The following is a 20,000-nucleotide window of genomic DNA, read 5'->3' as shown; positions in this document are numbered from 1 at the left end:
GCAGAATAATTCATTAAACTGAATTTGGTTCAAAACACAGTTTTATCAAATCGTCCCATACTTTTAACCCTAAAAAGCTTTAACAACTCATTTGTGTCAAGGTTAGTTCTTCCAATTTAATCAAATATTTTTAAATCACCTAAAAAAACTCAAAGGAGAAATTTTGTTTAAAAGTAGTATATGTAGTAGAAAGGATACATTTCTATTCGGGCTTTTCCCTATTGTGACTATTACACAGCAATGAGCATGAAAGACTGAAATCTATGGCTAATTCATGGAACACAAACCAATTTTAAATAACATCACATTTATATAACAAACTCTTCAGGAACCTGAAGATACTTTATAAGTGATGATTATCCCTCAAAACACATCTCTCAGATAATAACTATTCTCTCTATTTTACAGAAAGAAGGTGAAGTTGCATGATTTGCTCTGTTTCAGAGCCTGGAATGCACCTGATTCCCTGGCTCCCTAGACTTAATCTTTCGAACTTTGCTTCTCTTCAATGAAGTCTTCTGAAAGACTTTGACTCTAGCTCAGTTTATTTCTGTTGGATCATAAAAACCACATAAAGGTAAGTCAAAGATATAAAATCTACAATGAAGACTCTATTAAAGTTATTTTCAATATTACATTACAGAAGTCCTTAATAAATGCTTTATAAAAAAACTTTAATGAATATATTTGATGATTTATTTTTTTTAACTAAATCTTACAAACCGTTACATCACAAATATTTTTTTCTCCACCACAAAGTTTTGGGGTTTTTTAAATCATGGCCAGCAAAATTACAAAAATCATAAAAATGTGGAGAGATCTAATGCTGACAAGTCATCCTACCTCTGGTGCCAAGGACAGACCAACTATACCTAAATCACCTACAGAAGGAGGTTATTTAACCTTTTGTAGAGCACTTCCAGCAACAGATATCCCATTACCTCCCTCAGATATTTAACCCTGTGATTATCTATCCATAGGGCTAGAAAGTTTTTCCTAACATCAAAATCTCCTTTTGTGCTCTTTAGGACCATTATTGCTTATCTTACCTAGAGAGAACAGTTTATTACATTCTTCTCTGTAGCAATCTTTACCACATTTGAAGCTTATTATTGTCTCCCCATCTCTGCTATAGACTAAACAAGTGCAATTCTTTCAGTCTTTCCTTAAAGGTCATTATTGCAACTCTTCTCTAAATACTCTTCAATTGGTCCAGATCTGTTTGAAGTAGAATAACCAAAATGGAGACAGTACATCATCTGAGGCCTTACACCGAGTACTGCAGAAGAATTTCATATCTTACACGCAACAACAATCCTATTCATGTATCCCAGTATGACTCTTAGTTTTTTATAGAACTGTCATGACTCCTTTGTGTTCATTTTGTGATACAGCTGCTTATTTGCAGAACTGTCACCCAGCCCAGCCAGTTGTTTCTCATATTTAAGTTTATTGTTGCTACCCAAACGTATTATTTTGTGTTTCTCTTTACTGAACTGCATCCCACATAGTTCAGGTCATTCATCCAATTTGTCAAGACCATTTCACACTCTAATGCTTGTATTCCCTCCTAGATTTGTACTGTCCAGGCAGTTAGTAAATCTGCTTTGTTCTATCATCCAGGTCACAAATTGAAAGACTAAACAGGATTAAATTCAGAAAATACACCTGCACAATTCCACTCAATGCATGCCTTCAATTTGAAATGTCCTTAAAGCGTTTAATTATTAAGTAACTAACCAGCATGGCAAATCTTCTCTGACAGTTTCTATTTTTGGTGTTTCTAGATTCTTTAGCTGTAGAGATAAAATTCCTAATTTCAACACTACTGTACAGGCAGAGTATCTTTCAAACACAAATATACAGGGGAGGCTCTACCACTCTCCTCCCACTTTAATGTATTTGTATGTGGCACAGTAACCCAGTTGCAGAGCTCCTCCAATTTTGAATTTGGGCTATATCCCTGTTTTTCTTTCCTATACTAGAGATACTACAGAGACACTTCAATTCACAAAAAAAACCACTAGCTCTGAAAAACTCAGATCTTTTGTGTATATATATAGATATATACAGACACCCCCCCCCAATTACATATATATATACACACACCACAATAAAACAAAAACAACAACAAAAAGCAGGATGTTACCATTTATGTACTAACAGGCAAACTCTCAAGAACATTAATTTCCTCTTTGACTTTTAAATTTTCTAACTAAGTGTTTTAAACAAAGTTCAAATCACTGTATTTTAAGGACAAAAATCAGGTAGTTCTCATGACAAATTTGTAAGAGACTGACAAAATCCCACTGCTCTACTACTGGCGTATTCTCTAAAGGTAAGCTTTTACCCTTCTTACTGCTTGTCTGGCACATATGCACCCAGTAATTAAAACAAATGTTTGTATTTAAATCTGAACTAGTGAAAACATCTTTAAAATCTTGGACAATCAAATTGCCTATCTTGCCAACATTCATATTCCTATGTCCTACAATGAAGTTCAATAGACCAGAAAACATGGAGAGCAGCTAATGGCAATCTAATACATAAAACATCACTACAAGGAGAATCAACTGTTTTCTGAACCAACAAGACACAAAGCAATCAGCTTAATGCAAAGCAAAAATATTTAAATTGAGTATCAGGTAGAACTTTAACCATGGGGTGATGAGCTGCTGAAACAAGCAACCCAAAGAGGAACCTCATCAGAGGGAATGATCTTGGTATACTTCCAAAGCGCAGAGGATTGGACAAGCTGACCTTTCTGTGTTTCTATGTTTAACTGAATTCATTATAAGCATCAAAACATTAAAGTAACTTTAAAGAACAGTTACTGTAAGTTAAGCTAAGCTTTTTGTCTGAGGATACAAAAAACCTCTTGTATGACAAATTATCTGTACAAAGGCAAGCAGTTAAATGCAAACTGTTAACTAATACACAAATTTTTAACACAAATGGCACAAACTATCAGCCTACTATGCTACAAAACCAAAACAGACTATTTTGATTACAAAGCTGCACTTAATCACAGAATTTTTTTAAAAGTCTTTTTGTTTTAAGAACAGCATCCAATAAGAAAGAGAACACACTATTTAATGTTCAGCTCTGCACTTCTTAAGTGTGTTTTACGAGTTACTCAAACAGAAAGAAGATTTTCACAAAACTAGAATAAACTCTCATGATGGTTCTTCTACAACTAAGGCAGTTTTTGAAGCAGAAACCATATTTACAATGTTCTCAAAACTAGAACAATATACACTTAAGTGTTAGTGTAAAGTTTACCAGAAGCAAGTTCTTATAATCGGCAGCTTCATTTCCAGCAAAGAACACTTAATTTGGAAACTAAAAAAAAAAAACAACCCAAAAAACAACAAACCACCACCAACCCAAAAACTTCCTCCCTACAGAAGCGAGAAAGTTTCTCACTTTCTGCAACTTCACTCCCGCCTACAGAGGTGGCAGAATTTTTCTTGTTTAAGGTTTTTAAGGACAAGTTCTACAAATATCTGTCTGGAATAATCTAAGTAAGTTCAAAGCAACCCCAAAGAAAGGGGACAACAGGTCTTACCATACTGCATTTCTAGAACTGTGAGTACAATGTAAATCTATGGATATAAGCAAGTGCTGAACACTTGAAAAATAAGTTCTCTCTTGCAAATCTGCAGACTTCCATTTTTGGGAAAACCAAAACAAAGCAAACCCCAATAGATTAGCCCTGAAGACTTTAAAGACAGCTTTTCAAACGTGAAAGACAAATTTAAAAAAATAAGAAAAAACACAGAATTGGAAGAAAGGCAGACTGCAAAGACTTCTGTTCAACTTCCCGAGTACTTTCAGAAACATTAAGAAAACATTTCTTATTTCCCTTATCCAACAAGGTGGTAAAAGAGCAGAGTAAAAGTCCTTCCACCTTGTATCAACCAGACAGCTCTTACTGACCAGAAGTCAACCTAATCAAAGTACCTAGAATGATCTGAAAGAACCAGAAACAAAAAAAATCTCTAGGTCTCTTGGAAATACTGGGAGAGTAAAGCCTTCATTCTGTATAAGACTATGGACAGCAGACTGGAATCTCACTACAAAAGTATGTTAGAAACAATGATAAATATCAGAGCAGTCACATGATGTTCAGCTGTAGAACAGAAGCCCATACTAGGATACATTCCCAAATTTTGTAAAATAGAGATCTAGTTATTTTTGCACATTAAATCTGTAATAACACTGAGCTCAAAAATCCTATTTGCTATTTCTCTTTTTCCAGAAATGTTAAAAATTATGAGACAAAACATATGACTGAACTTCAAGAATAAATAGCTTAGTAACTAAGTTATTTAATACAGCCTATCTCTTAGTAATTATACATTTGGAGTATGCAATGCAAAGGAAAAATAATTTCAGTTAATAGTGGTACAACTGAGAATTGCAGCAACTACCTATATTGGACTAAATAACTAGACACAGAAATTATGAACAATATTTCAATTTAAGGTCATAACTGTGTCCTTACTGACACACATGGTTGTACCGTGTAACAGTCCTTCACAAAAAGCCCTTCTGTAAATTCAAGACATAGAATGTTTTTATGAAATGAGCATGACAGTGCTGGAGAAAGCCTGCAACCAAAGTTGATCAGGTTCTGAATAGCTTGCTGGAAGTCACATGTTAAAGTAAATTACTGACTGCTAACCCCTTCTAAGGCAATGGGAGTTTCATGAGTGACTTCAATTGGGTGAAAATTTCACCTGACAGCTATTTTTTGAACATTTTACCACACACTCTTTACTTTAAAAGAACTGTGTTTTTCTCCCCTACTGTTTAACACACATCATCTTTTTTTTCCTTAAACAAACTTATTTCCACTTCTGATTAAGCAAATACTAATATTATTAATCTGACAGTACCGTAAGATTAAAGGATGCTTGAAAAAAACCCACAACAGTAACTTGTCAACTTAATTTTCTGAAAAGTTATACTTGCTTATGAAAAGAATGAACTTTTGCCAGCCACAAACCTACCAGTCCCTACTGGATCACCAGCCCTTGTAGCAGCATGGGGAGGGAGGGGGGGGGAACCTTAATATACATCCAAAAAGTATATTCTCAAAAGGTTGCACAAGTTAGTAACTAATATGAGACAAAGAGTACACTTAGAGCTTCACCTTAAAAGCCTCAGTAAATAAATGATCACTATGTTACTAGTACAGCAATAACGACAGTATCAATTGAAAACATGCAAATATATACACAACCACCGAATAACTACTACAATTTGTTTAGTAATAACTGCAAACATATTTCCAAAGTAAAGCTTAGAACTCCAAAGCCTAAAGAACATATTCTGTTATAAAAATTTTGTATCGGTTATGTGGCAGCCTAAAACCAGATTAGTAAAATGCAGAGTTATATTTCAAGACTACAAAAACTGCCAGCATTCCTGGATAATCAGGGACGGAATACAAGACACCATAAGGAAGAAGCAGAACCATATGCTCTCCCTTAAGAGAGATCAGGACTAGGAGACAAAGGGGATGTTGCTGAGCTGGGACGCTTGGATACTACTGGAATTATTCTTCCAAATACAAAAGAAAAGAGAAATGTATTTTACAAGTTTGGGATATAATGGGACATATATCACAGCCTCAAGAGAGACCAGATTTGTGACGTTAAGTATCAATTTTTAGACCCCTGCATCCTTAAACATCAGCGTTCCTACAGGGCAGGAGCAGTTTGGGTTCAACAGCAGAAACCGGAACGAGTACAGAAGCAGCAGCACGGGACAGGTGTGAAAAGCAAGCCGAGACAGCAAAACCACCACGAAGTGCTTGGGGGGGGGGGGGGTGGGTGTCAAGGGCACGGCCCAAGGCTGCTCGTTGGTGGAAGAAAGGCCGAAGGACCCGCGGATGTTAGCGCAGACGGGAAGCTGCGAGAGCAGCACTGGAGCAGTCAGAGGCACAGCCAAGTTCGCGCTGTGAAGTTGGGCACCCCGTCCAGCAGGTGATACGGCAGGACGGCGGGGGACAATCAAGGGGCACACCAACGGGCTCTGCGGGGCACGCCGCCCACCCCGGGACGGCGCCAGCAGCACCGCCCGCGAGCGCGGCACCCGGGGCTGGAGGGCCCCGGACACAAGGGCAGAGGCGGTGCGGCGGGAGGGGGGGGGGGGGGGGGGGCGTGGGGGAGAAGCGCGGAGCGAGGAACGGGACATGGCATGGGCCCCGGCGCTGCAGCCTGCGCTCCTCTGGAGAGCCCGAGGCGAGGAGGGGGGCTGCCGCGGCGCGGCCCGGGCACTGCGAGGGGCAGGCGTGAGGTGATCTGAGGTGAGGCGGGGCAGGGCCGGGGCAGGGGGGAGGAGGGAGCGGAGCGGAGCCAGTCGCGCTTCCCCGGGGCGCCCAACCCCGCCCCGCTCCCCGTGTGGCCCGGGGCACGATGGCGGGGAGGAGGCTGGTCCAAGGGTCCCCGCCCCCCGGGCCCCCGTTACCATTACCCAGCACGCCCAGCGCTGCGCCGCCATCCCGCAGCCGGCCCGCTCCCGCAGGGACAGCGCGACCTCGCGAGATTTCCTTCCTTCCCCCCCAACCCCCCCCCCCGCCCCGCGACGCGACGCGACCCGGCCCGGCCCCGCGCGCGCGCACGCGCACCGCCCGCACTCAGCTCAGACCCAACATGGCGGCCGCGGCGCCGCGCACGTGTCCCCGGCCCCGCCGTGTCAGGCCGGGCGCGCGCACGGACACACATACGCACACGTAACGCTCGGGGGGAGGGGGGGAGCGGGCGGGGGGCGGGGCCGCCGCGCACGCGCACGAGGCGCCGCTGCGGGCCAGCTGATTCGAACAGGGCGCGCGAGCCGCCACCTCCTCCCCGCACGCGCTGGTCACGTGGGGGCTTCCCCCCTCTCATTCCCTCCTCCTCCTCCTCCTCCTCCTCCTTCTCCTTCCCCCTCCCCTCGCGGGTTCCGAACTCGGCACCATCCGGGTCCCCCTTCCCCCGGGGCCGGGCCCGCGCCCGCGCCCTCACCTGGCGCCCGTTCCTCGGCGCGGCGGGCGCGGCCGGCCCGCGCAGCCCCGTGCGCGGCTCGCTCCCTCCGTGCTGCCCGCACCAGGCAGCGGCGGCGGCTCCGCACAGCGCCTGCTCCCCTCAGCGCGGCGGCGGCTCCTTCCGCTTCCTTCCCCTCCCCCTCCAGCCGCTGCGGCGGGGACCCGCTCCCTGCAGCTCCGCCTGCTGGCAGAGGGCGGAGGCGGCCGGCCCGGCTGGGCCACGGCCGGGGCGGGGGGGCGGCCCGCTGCCCCCCACCCCCGCCCGGGGGTGGGGGGCCGAGCGGCGCAGCGCTCCGGCATGCCCCGAGGGGAGGACCGGCCCTGCGGGGGGGTGTCGGGGGGGGGGGGTGTCGGGACGTGTGTCCCTGCGCGCTGGGGCAGGTGTCCGGCGGGGCGCCCTGAGGGACGGCGATGGAGCTCCCCGTGCCCGGCCAGGGCGGGAGGAGGAAGAGGGCGGCGCGGCCCGAAGCGGCTCCCGGCGGCTGCGGGTGCTCCCGCCGTGCCGGGTAGCGCCGCGGCCGTCCCGCCTGCCGCCCCCTCCGGCGGGCCGCTCTGGCGCCGCGCCGCCGCCGGCAGCGGTAGCAGCCGGCCAGCGCCAGCAGCCGGCCAGCGCCAGCAGCCGGCCGGCGCCTGGTGACTTGCAGGTTTGCTGGGGCTAGGAAGGGGAATGGGGAGCACGGCTCAGGGGCGGCGTTCTGCTGGCTGGAAGCGCTGCTTCCCAGGTCGCCGGAGGCAGTTCCCGCTTCTGGAAGTCCCCGCGCCTGCCTCCACAGCCAGTTTTGTGCCGCAGAAGCGGGGCTGTTTTGCTCGCAGCTCCCGACCGCTTTCCAGCGCGCTCTCCTGACTTTCTCACTTCAAGCCGTGCCTCGGGAACAGGCACCGCGGGGTACTCCAGCTCTCTGGACTGTGACTAAAAATTAACCCATCGCGCTTCCAAATTTCTTATTTTTGGTGCTGCCTGGTTCTCGGCTAACGTGTATGTGATCACCAAGAGTTACTATTTAACGCACGCCGCCTGCTCTAATAGGAGATTATTTACCTCTGTACTCCTACAGAGGGAGAGGAATTACTGTGTATCTCTAACTATCCTTGTAACCTCTCGTTGTTTTACCTGATATACCACAGTTACAATGCATCTGGAAGAGCTAGCTTCTTGTAGCCAAGAAACACAAAAGACTCCGGTTTCCTGTTAAATGCTTATGAAATTCAAGAACCTTTCATTAAGAACAATTAACAACTTTCCAAATTGCTAGAAAATCCTACACTAAAACAGTTTTCTGTTAACAGAAGACTAAGTGCTGAAAAATATTTTCAATTGCTTTTAAAAGTAGTTACTGACTGCATGGTAATTCAACTGATTGATACTTCTGTAAAGAAAGCAGATTTAATAAAATCCTAATTGCTAAAATTGCAAGTCTAGTCATACAGACACACTCATTCTGCGATGCCAGAGTCTGCAGAAAAACCTCACTAGCTTTTCCACTTTCCCAAGCAGTTCTCACTTTTCCTTGCATCTTGCTGACTTGGAAGTCTTCTCCTGTGATCGGATTCAAAACAACTGAAATCCCACAAGAGAGGGAAGGAAATTTTTTTTCTTGGATCTGTACCACTGTTCTCATGCAGTCTTGTGTCTGTGTGCCTGAATCTGAAAGAGGAATGGTGCTTTTTGCGTTATTGCAGGAGCACGTGTAAGCACAAAAATGTTGTGAATTGCAATCCATTTAAAAATATGTTCACTTAGCTAAACAGCTGCAGTGGCTGAAGATATTACATTTCAGACAAGTGTTAGTACTTTCACAGTAGAACTGAGGGTTCTTCTCAGCTGCGTCAGTGCAAAACTGATTGGGGTTTTTTTGATTTTTTTTTTTCAAATTCCCATGGCCGTTTAAGGGTGCAGTTGAGCAACAGAGCCGACCTAATCGGATGGCCTGCTGACACACAAGGCAGCTCTGTTTCCCCCATCTTCCCTGCCCTCAGTCTTTCCCACTGCCCACTCTGGTGCTCATCTACACACATGGTAAACCAGCCAGACCTCCTAAACCGCCAAGAAACTGTTTCTGGTGTGTTAGTTTTCAGCTAGAAAATAAGCTGCATTGGCTCACTGTGGAGACTGACAAGAGAGCCAGCATGGGAGGTGGAGGTAGGGGAGTGTTGCCAGTAGAGGGGAGGAACAAGACAATCCTCTTTTGGCAGCAGTAACTTTTTGGCAACAGGATTAAACCAGTCGAACTATATTGTCTAACCACACCCTGCACCAGGATTTGCCTTGAATTCACCGAGGAAGACTTAAATATTATATTCTGCCATCTTGTCTAAGAAGCAATAATGTCTAGTGATGGGATGATAACAAAGAACAACTGTTGTTAATGGTGTGATGTTTCAGGTAATGGTTCCTGCTAATGAAAGGGATACTCCTGAGGCTCTTGCCCCACCTCTACATGCCCCCTGCTTTTCCCTGGATTGAATCCAGCCATTGTGTATCTACAGGGTAGTTTGGCTCAGCTAACCTTCCAGAGGAAAATTAACAATATGCAAAGAAGAAAAAAGCAGTCCCTGTGTAGTAAGGACTGAGATCAAGCAGGTTTACTAAGAACTCTGCCCAAGAGAGTTTACATTTAATTCTGGAGAAACCTGCTTTGTTTGAAGCTGGCTGCGGCTCTACGTCCACTCTGTTGTCCCCACAGTTCAAAACTTCTTTTTTTATCCACTCCTGGTATCCTGCAGCCCCTTCCCCACAATATCCTACAGCAGCTTTTAAATAATTCCTAACTAAGTATAAAGGAATATGCTCCTGTCTAGCAGCACCACATTGCTTTCTCCAGTACATTTGCACTTCCAGTCAGTCTCCCTTGCTCCTCATATACCCTACCCAAACTATATCACATTCCAAAGTCTCGTGGCTACAGTTTCATTTGTGCTACAGCATCTATCTTGTACCAATAATTGGTAGTTGTATTTATTATGGGCAGCCTTCAGTATTACTCATTTATAGGGTGATAACAATTTCTCTGGCCTCATCAATGGTGGTAGTAAAAAAAAACCAAAACCACAAAACCACCCACTATTCCGATCAAGGAAAAATGGTGTTAATGACAGCTTTTCAGCACATTACAATGGGACAAGCTAAAAAATACTATATCAGCCACCCTCCCCCCAGGCTAGTACTTTCTACAAAATCAGGAGCTGAGATGCTTTATATCCCTCCACATCACTGAAACTTCAGCTCATGTTTGTGCATAGAGAACTGCCCAAGACCACAAGGTCCAGCTTTGATGAAGCTGTTACATGGCTCATGCTTTCAGCAGCAGCATCTCTGTTTCTGCCTATCTCAATCCATGAAATGGCTTAATTGTTTCTCCTATTATTAGAGCAAATTAAATGTGATTCTTTTTCTGACAAAAGATTAACAAAGTTCACTCTTTACAACTCAGCACAACTGAGAAGTTGATCCTAAAGACACCTAGGTAGCTCTGTGACAGCTACTCTGGTATCTTTACACCATGCCCCAAGAACAGCATTAGCAAGCTATTACTGCTTGCTACCCAACACTGCAGTCAAAACAGGGCTTATGATCTTGGATACAGCTCTAGATCTACACTGGCTCTTAAAAAGGGCATGCAGGACAAGGAAGATTATAGCTGAATTCATCTCCAGAGTTCAGCTCAGGCTTATTTGTTCTGACTCAAGGGAAGCCGTACTGGACTGGCTGGTTGTGTGGAATTACTCCGGTGGCTGCACAGTAAGCCCTGGAGAAGAGCAGAGAGAATTTTCCTAAAGCCAGCTTACGTTCAGTAGGGTCAACTTCCACAGTACCGCCCAAACCTAATAAGCCATCCTGGACTGGATGCGAATTGGCTCAGCACAACACTCAGAAGTCTCTGCACTAATAACTTTACCACCTCAGTCATTTTGTTTGTAGCTACTTCACAGGTGGCATTTTGGATTTGTATTTACATATTTCTGAAAGAAAAAAAGAAAAAGCATTTACATTCTTGAGAAGAAAATGCCAACAATAGTTACAGAAAATAACTTAGAATTATAAAAGGGAAGTTTTTATTGAGCTAAAAGGAAAAAAACCCTACATTTTTAACAGTGTTAAGATCATTTTCTGCTTTAATATGCATCCTTACATGGAATCACTTCATGTTTTGTTACAGGTCCTCTGCTCTGCTGCTCAGTTCTGCCTGCTGTATTCCCTGGAGAGCCCTAAATTCTAAATTTTTTTTTTCATTCATGCTACCATATGTAAAGAACAAATATGAGAAAGGCTACATTTCTCTTAATATCATCATCAACAACAAACCATTTTCAGTGGTTTTACCTGAAGCAAAATGCTTTAGATAAACAAAATTGTTTTGTGTCTAAACTTAAAAAAAAAAAAAAAATCTACTGACTCATTTTGGTGTGGCTTCAGTAGCCAGTTTTCATCAGAGACTGTACAGGCTTTTTACCACAACTTTTATTAAAATTTACAATATTATCAATTCAGTAACATAGTAACAAAATGCATGTCTTTAATATTTTCACTACTTCAAATACTACTTGGACAAAGACTTTACAGTAGTTATGGGAGTCAGCATGCCAAAAGTAATAATAAAAAAATTATTAAAATCATAATTGAAAAAAATGCAATTGTGGTAAATTGCACACAATTGTAAGTGGTCATCTGGTCTAATAACTACTCAAAATAAATCCACTCCAGCCATAAATTTAGAATGCCTGTTTTTATGACACTTGGGTTTTTTGTGCAAACAAGGCAGGGGGAAATCAAAGTTTTAACTCTTTATTATACAGAACAATCTCCAGTCATTGATAAAGGATATGTACATTAGGCAATTTAAGAGTCTTACAACCCACACAGGCTACTGCAGGGTTGACTTCCATTACTGAAAGATGTCATAGTCCATGTTGAAAAAGCAAGTTGCCAATTACAAAAGTTAAACGCATTTAGGAAGTTATTAGTTTATTTCCATTTTATGCCTGTATATTTAAATTAGGGGCAATCTAATCCAAATTGGTCTAAAAAGTTGCAGTTAAGTAGATGATACTTATTTTTAATAATTAAATTAATTAGACTATATTTAGTACAATGTATAACCACTCCTCACACATGAGATATTCCCATTTAAATGGCTTTTTCTAATTTCAGTAGGGGTTTCAAAGTCAGGTAGATATGAAATGATAGCTAGACTGTAGTGCATTATTAAAAAAAGGATTCCAGATTGGAACTCATTAAACATAAAAGCAGTATACCAAGAAGGAAGCTTCTTGTTTTTCAGAATGTATTCTACTTCTTAGTTTTTAATGCTCATGAGTGAGGTTTTATATTTCAAAACTGAAATATTGGTGTCTAAAATATTTTAAATCAACTCTATTCTCTTATTTGCTTTATTTCAGTTACTTTGAGCATGTTGTTATTCTAGTGTATAAACTTTGACTCAGGCTTCGAAAAAACAACAGTCCAGAGACTTCCAGGTTCTGGAAGATTTCACATATATGAGACAGGGAAGTTTTGACTAAATCAGATTAGAATGGGAGCTGGACCTATATGGGCACAGATGTTTCTGCCTAAGGCTACTGAAAAATTGGAGTCCATATTAATAGTTACCTTACTGGAGTGTTCACATCAGCACTGACTTTTAGAGTTAGTTAGCTTACTCTAGGAGTTTTACCCCTTACAGCCTATCCAAACAATCACTTTTATCTCTCCCCTCTCCTTTAGAAACTTCCCTTTGTTTCATGTTTGGAGCACTCTCAGGTATTAGTGGTTCTGCACTAATACTTTGAATTACGTACAACCTATATAAAGATGTGTCAGGTCATGGAATATCCCTGTTACTGTTTTGACTACCTTGCATATTCCTTCAGGTCCTAGACCACAGTAAAGGGCTCTATTGTTACTCAAACTGAACAGCATGTAGTATGTCAATGTAAACCAGAAAAATACAGATTAGAAGTTTTCAAGTAAGATCTAGAAAAAATAAAAAGAAAAAAAAGAGACCTGGCACATTTCTGCCTAGCCTTTAGGCATGGTTTTTTTCCAAACAGAAAAGTTTTTTAAAGACAAACCTAGCTTGTGATTAGGGCCCTCTCATACAGGATGTGAAAGGTTGAATTTTTATTTAAACCTAATTGCCATCACACAGGAGTGGACACCAGCACCACTAACAGTTTAAGAAGGAGAGATCCCTGTTCAGGGCTCAAATCCAGAATGGAGGGTAGGCACTTTTCAGATTTAGGTTGACAGTGTGGTCAGGAAACTTACACCTTCTGGAGGCAGCTTGCAGACCAGAAGCCCGGAAAGTGCCTCCATTACCTGTATGTTTTTCAGTATCTACAGAAAGAGCCCAGGAAGACTAGCCTCCGCACTTGAGCATGTGAAGTCAAGGTCACACATGAAGTTCAGATTGTTACTGATCTACTTTGAGATAAATTACCTCCACTACCCTGCTTGGTTGGAAAGCCAATTAATTATACTACAAACAAACAAGGTAGGAAAGAATACATTTCCCTTACCAAAAATTATTCAGAAGATGGGACACCAAAGAAGTGTTCATAGCTAAATAAATGTCATATTTCTTGCTTCTACAGTTAAACTGTAAAGTCAGTCTAAATATAAAAATCTCAGTACTGGACTAGAAATTTAATTGAAAATATTGTCTAACTGAATTAATAGCTGCCAATCGATTAGCAATTTGGCATGTACAAGTGCATTTCTTTTGTTATAGCTGAAAATCTCAAAGTAGTCTTACTTCTGGTCCTAAAGAGAAGGTGTGCGCATTGGTGGAAACAAACATGCATTCACAGCATGAGCAAGTGCTGCATCTCTGTTCCTTTGGGTTTGGCATTTTAACAGACAGCCGGGGGAAGTGGGGAGGGGGGGAAGCAATGTATCACCATGGTAACCAGGACATCTTGTTTTAGCGTGTACATTAAAAACCACACTGGACAGAACAAAATTAGTCACCTAGAAAAATATTCATTTCTGGGCAAAACTATTCAAGAACAATGAAAATGAAAAGGTCTTGGCATTGTCCTATGAGATGAGACAAAAATTGCTATTTTTGACAGCTGACAATTTATTTTGAGCTAAGTTTTTTCTTACTTGTAAGAATCAAATGCTTCCTCTCCTCTGCCCTCCTTATTCTTCTCAACAAAGTACTTTAAGATTTACTTTCTCATGTGGTAAGTTATTCCAAAAATGGATCTTACTAAAGCTCTTAATGTATAGTAAGTTCTTTGTGAGTTCCAAGTGAGAAAAAGGAACATATCTGGAAATGAAATCTTCTCAACTTCATTTATATTATGGAAGCATTTTGTGGATGGTGACTGCTTTATTTTTGCACCTCCTATGCTGCTGAACAAATGACTAGTGAGAAACAGAAGTGATTTGAGATTCACTAGCATTGCATAAAGGCATATCAAAACTGCATAAACAACCAGTGTATTCCTATTACTCCAACTTTACTTTTTCACTGACAGTTCATTTTATAATAGTATATAATCAGTAAGAGTCAACTCTATTTCCTCATGTCCACTCAACAACCAAAACTTGTACCTTTTAGCTAATCAACTCAATTTTGAACAAGTCAGAAAATGAAATTTCTTGCTTATTCATCTTATAAACGTCCCACTTGAGTGATCAAGTTCCTATTGTGTTTTCTTAAGTCCAAACATATACCCATCTACAACCCTTATAAGGAAACTTGTCATCAAGTGATTTGGCATGTAGTATCGCTAACAACCCATAAAACCTATCACACACATCAGTGATATGTATCTCACAAATGGACCTTCTTTTTCTAGCTGCATGTCTCAGCTGACACACATTTAGAAGAGAGAAAACTTTCGTGATAGAGTAAATAATACCAGCTTTTCTATGAAAAACATGACTGCTATTGTAAGCAAACATCTGTAATATTAAATGTATTATAAACAGATGACATTTTATCTTACTGTGTGGCAGTGTTCACGCTGCTTTTTATGGAGAAATAGCCTTGTCACTTTGTTGAATGGCTGAAAGCTAGGCTGAAGCTATTCTTAAGACAAGTCACATGTTTTAAACAGATATATATATTATAGAATATATTCAAGAAACCAAGTTATACTTTTCACCATTAATGAGAATAGCGCTTTCAAATTTCTTACTGAACAAGGCTGTTTTCTAATCTGCTTAGATTTTGAAAGCTAATATAAGCCAAGTTTGTTTGCAACCAGGTAATTTCTGTGAAATAATGCTGAAAGTGATTTGTCTGTCTTTGTGACACTTCAGAAATCTAGAACTCTTATTTTGCTTCCTGCTACTAATTGTCAGCTCTGGATGGCTTAAGTAGAGAGGGAAGCCAGGAAAGCCATCTGTTTGGAAGAATGAAAAAGCCTAGTTGTTTTACTCATTTCCTGGGCAAAATGAAGAGCTGAAAGGTTTTCAGTGAGAAAACTGCTTAGACTGCACTAAGCCAGATGCATGTAGGGAATTCAAAAGGAATAAATGGAACAGAATTTTCTTATTTCAGTATAAAAAAGTTGTATGGCAAATATGAAGCAACCACTTGCCCCTTTAAGCAGATAGTCTGTAAGTTTTCCTGTAAATTTTCCACATCTCAGGTTTGCTTTTCCAAATGACCTTACATGATGAATAACAAGATAATCTATCAATCAAAAAAAAAAAATCAAATGTTAGCAGTATCATTATAAATAAATGCCTATAATACTAACTTGAAAGAAGCATCTTGGCTTTAGTCCTTTTAAGAAAACCTAGGATATGTTGTGTTAGAAAAAGCCAATCACTATATAAGTTTTGAATCTGAGAAACAGGATTCTTACATAATGCATTAGCATAGCACATCAAATTACACCAGATTTCATAGCAAAAATTCAGGCCTAAATGGGCATATTTAACTTTTGCTCCACCAATGAAAACTGCTTCATCCACATAATATATTTTTATAGCCAAACATACTTCTAACACTTTATGCTGATATCCCACTGCCAGTGGGACATACCACTAACTCAACAGATACTGACATGAAATTACCCTGCTTTGGGGCTCTTTACCAAAATATGGGACCATAGGAATTTACAAAAGGCTCTAAATATAAATTCTTTCAGATGTCACCGAGTGCTGCACTCTGCTGGAAGGACAGATTTCTAAGAGTACATCATCATCTAGCCTCCAGAGTAGGGACTAATGCACTACTACTTGTTAGCTCCAATCTTGACATCTCTACTTGGATAGCTTAGTCAGAAGTTAATTCCTATCAGCACAGCTCTGTTGATAGAATGGTAAGCATTCCCACATGACTGTGATTCCTGAGCAAAGCCAAACAGACGAGAACTTCCACATCAAATATGATATTGCCAGGGAGAAGAAATAGATTAATTACATAAAAAACCCTAAATAAATTAGCTTCCATTGACCCAGCTGCATACAGTAGGTTTGTAAGTCATAGCACAATATCTAGACAAAGCAGATTCAAACGCAAGATCTCTTTACCACTGTCAGGGATGGGTAGCAAAAACGGGTGTGGCTGTTCTCCCTTGAATTCAGATTTGGCAGGTCTGTAATGTCTCACCACAGAGGGCTTACCCTACAGCAGTTTTTGTCAAATAGATATTAGAAGATACCTTAAAACATGTTTTTGCTGCATTCAGGCAGCTCAACAGCTGACAATGACAATAGTATTCAAATAAAATAGAGTTATCAAAATGGTTCTGAGTCTGCCTGATATGAATTAAAAAAAAATAGCTTTTACCCTTTTTCATCTTATCTTCATACAGCTTTTGAACAGTGTATGAAGTCTCTAACTTACCTAGCAAACTTTCAGGCCATTACTGATGGGAAGGCTGACACTCATTACAGCAGTCAGTTGAGTGTCATTTATCTATTTGAAAACAGAAAACAACCTTTATTGGATGTATCTACTCAAGATCACTATTCCAACATAGAACCAAAAATAATTACTGTAGTGCCTCCAGCCACAGTTCAATTAAGAGACTGGAGAAATAGATTATGTGCATTTATATATATCTCTCTATATATCTATCCCTAGACACAGGACTAATTTAGATTATACTTGCAGAAACAGCTTTCTGGACTACCCAAGTTAAACAATGAATTTGCATCACAGAATTGTCTTCAGAACTTCCTTAATTTCCTAATGTTCCAGCCACAGGAAAGAAAGAGACTGTCCTTTAAGTCAGTAAAAGTATAACATGGGATAATTTTATAGCTAACAAGCAGGTCATTTTTATTTACTTTATTAAGCAGACGGACTACTTAGCTGTCACCTCTGAAGCATATTATAGAAGTGCCTTATTTTACTACTAACTCAATAGCTCTTCCACTAATCTCTTCCCTCCAATTACACTGTTTAGCTACATCACACAGTATCTGCAGCACTCTCCTCGATGTTGGGGGTTCAGATGAACAATTAGCTATACTACTTGCAAAAAAAAATTCACAAATTTAGAGAAATCAAGCTTTGAACTGGTAAGTCTCCCACATCCCCCATGCAGTTTTCTCCAGAAGAGAGGATTAAAGTTACCAGACTGAACAGCAGGCTTTTAACAGCTCAAATCTAGATTCCCAGGCCTAAAACAAGGACTCCACTGGATTTTTCCCTTCTTGAAATGACAGCTTCCCTGGCACCCAAACACATTGCTGTGTTTCCTCAACTGGAAACAAACGAATAAAGAATCCAAATAGTCTGGTGAAAGGCTTATGGAAAAAAATAATTTCCACAGCCCCTTGCCGAGATGCATTCTTTCTCTGCTGCAAATCAGACAGCTCTTCACAGTAAAGGCTTCTCCTTTACCTGTTCTCTGAATTGTTGCCTTCCCTCCAGCATACACAAGCCATCCATCGGGAGTTCTCCCACACTGTCTTACTTTAAAAGGCTACTTCCATTTCTGTGGCATAAAATCTCTTGTAGAGCTCTCAAAGGGCTAAAAGCAAGACAGTCATCCCTTTGGAACTGTCTTAAACACAAACACATCTATTTCATCTCTGCAAACTCCAGATTTCTTTTTTTTTTTTTTTAAAGCATGACAAACAGTTGTAGTGTGAAGATGCCTTTTACTGCAGTGACAGAGGCATTTCACAAACTCTGCTAGTTTTAAGTGTCTTGTTACTGATCTATGTGCATCAAAGTTTAAGACTATGTTTGACTATGGATTCCCAGAAACCCAGTGGAAAAGACTGGCAAAACTGCTAGAAGATTTCTAGATTTCTAATAGGCTACCTAAACCCAGCACAAGTCACCATTGCTAAAGCTGAGGCAAATATCCCTACTCATCTAGGAAAAATTGTTCACTGTTATCCACCAATTATCTCCACATTGGAAGTGTTGCACCTTCAGCATCCTTTTAAGTGAGAGAACAACTTCATTTTCAACACTGAGTCTTGTTGCTCTTCTCTGAAATAACCTCAACTTGTATTTATCATCATGTAGCATCCAAAATTGGGAACAGTACAGATGAGTTCTCACAAGCAGCACAGCACCAAGTAGAGCAGAATAATTACCTCCTGTGCCTCACATCTGATGCTTTTGTTACTATTACCCGGAACAGGTTTTGTTTTGGTATCACTGGATTTTAACTCTTAGTCTGATCTGCTGTAATACCCAGAATACTTAGCACAGAACTGCTTCATTTCCCCAACAAGCTGGTGTCCCTAACACTCAATCCATTTTTCTCTTGCAAGTTTTACAGGGGCAGTCTGTTTCACCATCCAGATTATTAATGAAAACATTGAATAAATTGGTAAACCTGACCACCATACAGTGCTTTAACCAAAAAAAAATATTTCCCAGGTTTCCAATTAAGAACATCATGTAGGAAAAATTCTTCCTAAAGTATGCAGACCTATTCATTGCTATTTAGCTTTAGTATGTTAGAGAACCTTAAGAATAGCTTAAATGAGATAAAACCTTAGCAAAAAAAAAAAAAAAGTTAAAATAAGACAGTATAAATCCAAGTTTAGTTTCATCACCCTAATATGAAAAAAGGACAAAACTGGAGGTGGAAAGTTAGAACAGCCTTACACAGGCCAAAGTCAGCAAGTAACTATTGACTGTTCATAAGCAAGTTAACTTTACCTTAATAAGTAAGACAAGCCTGTAGTAGTAACTGATGTGTTTACCTTGTAGATACAGGGGTAACTTGATATTAACTTCAAGTTGCCTTATCTACTAATATAAAATTGTCCAAATGCCTTGTCAAGACATTAAAAGTCTCTGCTCAGTGTTTTTTTACATATACACCGATGTACATGCAAGGCTTCTCAGCTGCCAATGTCCCATGATCTCCTCTGGAATTTAAAGAAGAACACTTACATAAAAGCTCAGAAACTTAACAGGGTGGCCAAGAGTTACCTGCAATACAGTTTAAAATTGAAAAATGTTTTCCTTATGTACCAGACATATAATCATTGCACTGCTGTGTTTTAGCTCTAGTTTTTCTCAGGTAGGCTGAGGAAAATACTGGGATTTACATTCAGACAGAACTGACTCCTACATGGCACATTAGCAAGTACTTAAGGTTAGAGGACACTTTCTCTAGGACTCTTTTAGGTGGCTTTTTAACCATAATGGCTTTAAGTGGTTTACAAAGTTCAAAACCAGTTTGATTTTATACTAGATACAAAATTATCCAGAAGAATGTTATGTCAGCATTTTCTTACTTTGGAGCTAGAACTGTCAACATCATTGCCTAAACATAAAGTGGTCAAGAAATATAGTTATGTGGGTGTAACAGCAGTACCACAGCATTACTTCAAAAGTTTTTGTATTGATGTAATAAATGAAAAACGTTTAAGAAAGCTTTCCCCCCCGCCTCTTCCAGTTTAATTTTTTTTTTTTTTTATTGATCCAGCCTTGAATAATGCTGCTTATTTGGTAACAATATCAGGCAAAAACAAGAGCAAGTGCCATTCTGCATTCCAATATGAATCATTCAGTAAAGTTTTGCA

The 20,000-nt window shown here is 40.8% G+C and overlaps 1 protein-coding gene across 6 annotated transcripts in view; it reads right to left on the bottom strand.

The window, feature by feature from the left end:
• ZZZ3 (zinc finger ZZ-type containing 3) overlaps window positions 1-7,221 on the bottom strand; it is a 62,331-nt gene extending 55,110 nt beyond the window's left edge. Inside the window, exon 1 of one of the 6 annotated variants that reach the window (XM_052800334.1) lies at window positions 7,014-7,221. The gene's annotated coding sequence lies outside the window, so the exon portion shown is untranslated. Of the gene's footprint in view, window positions 1-6,477; window positions 6,555-6,657; window positions 6,676-7,013 lie in introns of those variants that run through there. The other 5 variants (XM_052800333.1, XM_052800327.1, XM_052800331.1 and 2 more) reach the window with 5 other exon arrangements.
• Between the last annotated feature and the right edge of the window lie 12,779 nt (window positions 7,222-20,000).

Source organism: Harpia harpyja, chromosome 11 (genome assembly GCF_026419915.1).
Source record: "Harpia harpyja isolate bHarHar1 chromosome 11, bHarHar1 primary haplotype, whole genome shotgun sequence".
NCBI lineage: Eukaryota > Metazoa > Chordata > Aves > Accipitriformes > Accipitridae > Harpia > Harpia harpyja.
This window is presented reverse-complemented; position numbering and strand designations above follow the sequence as displayed.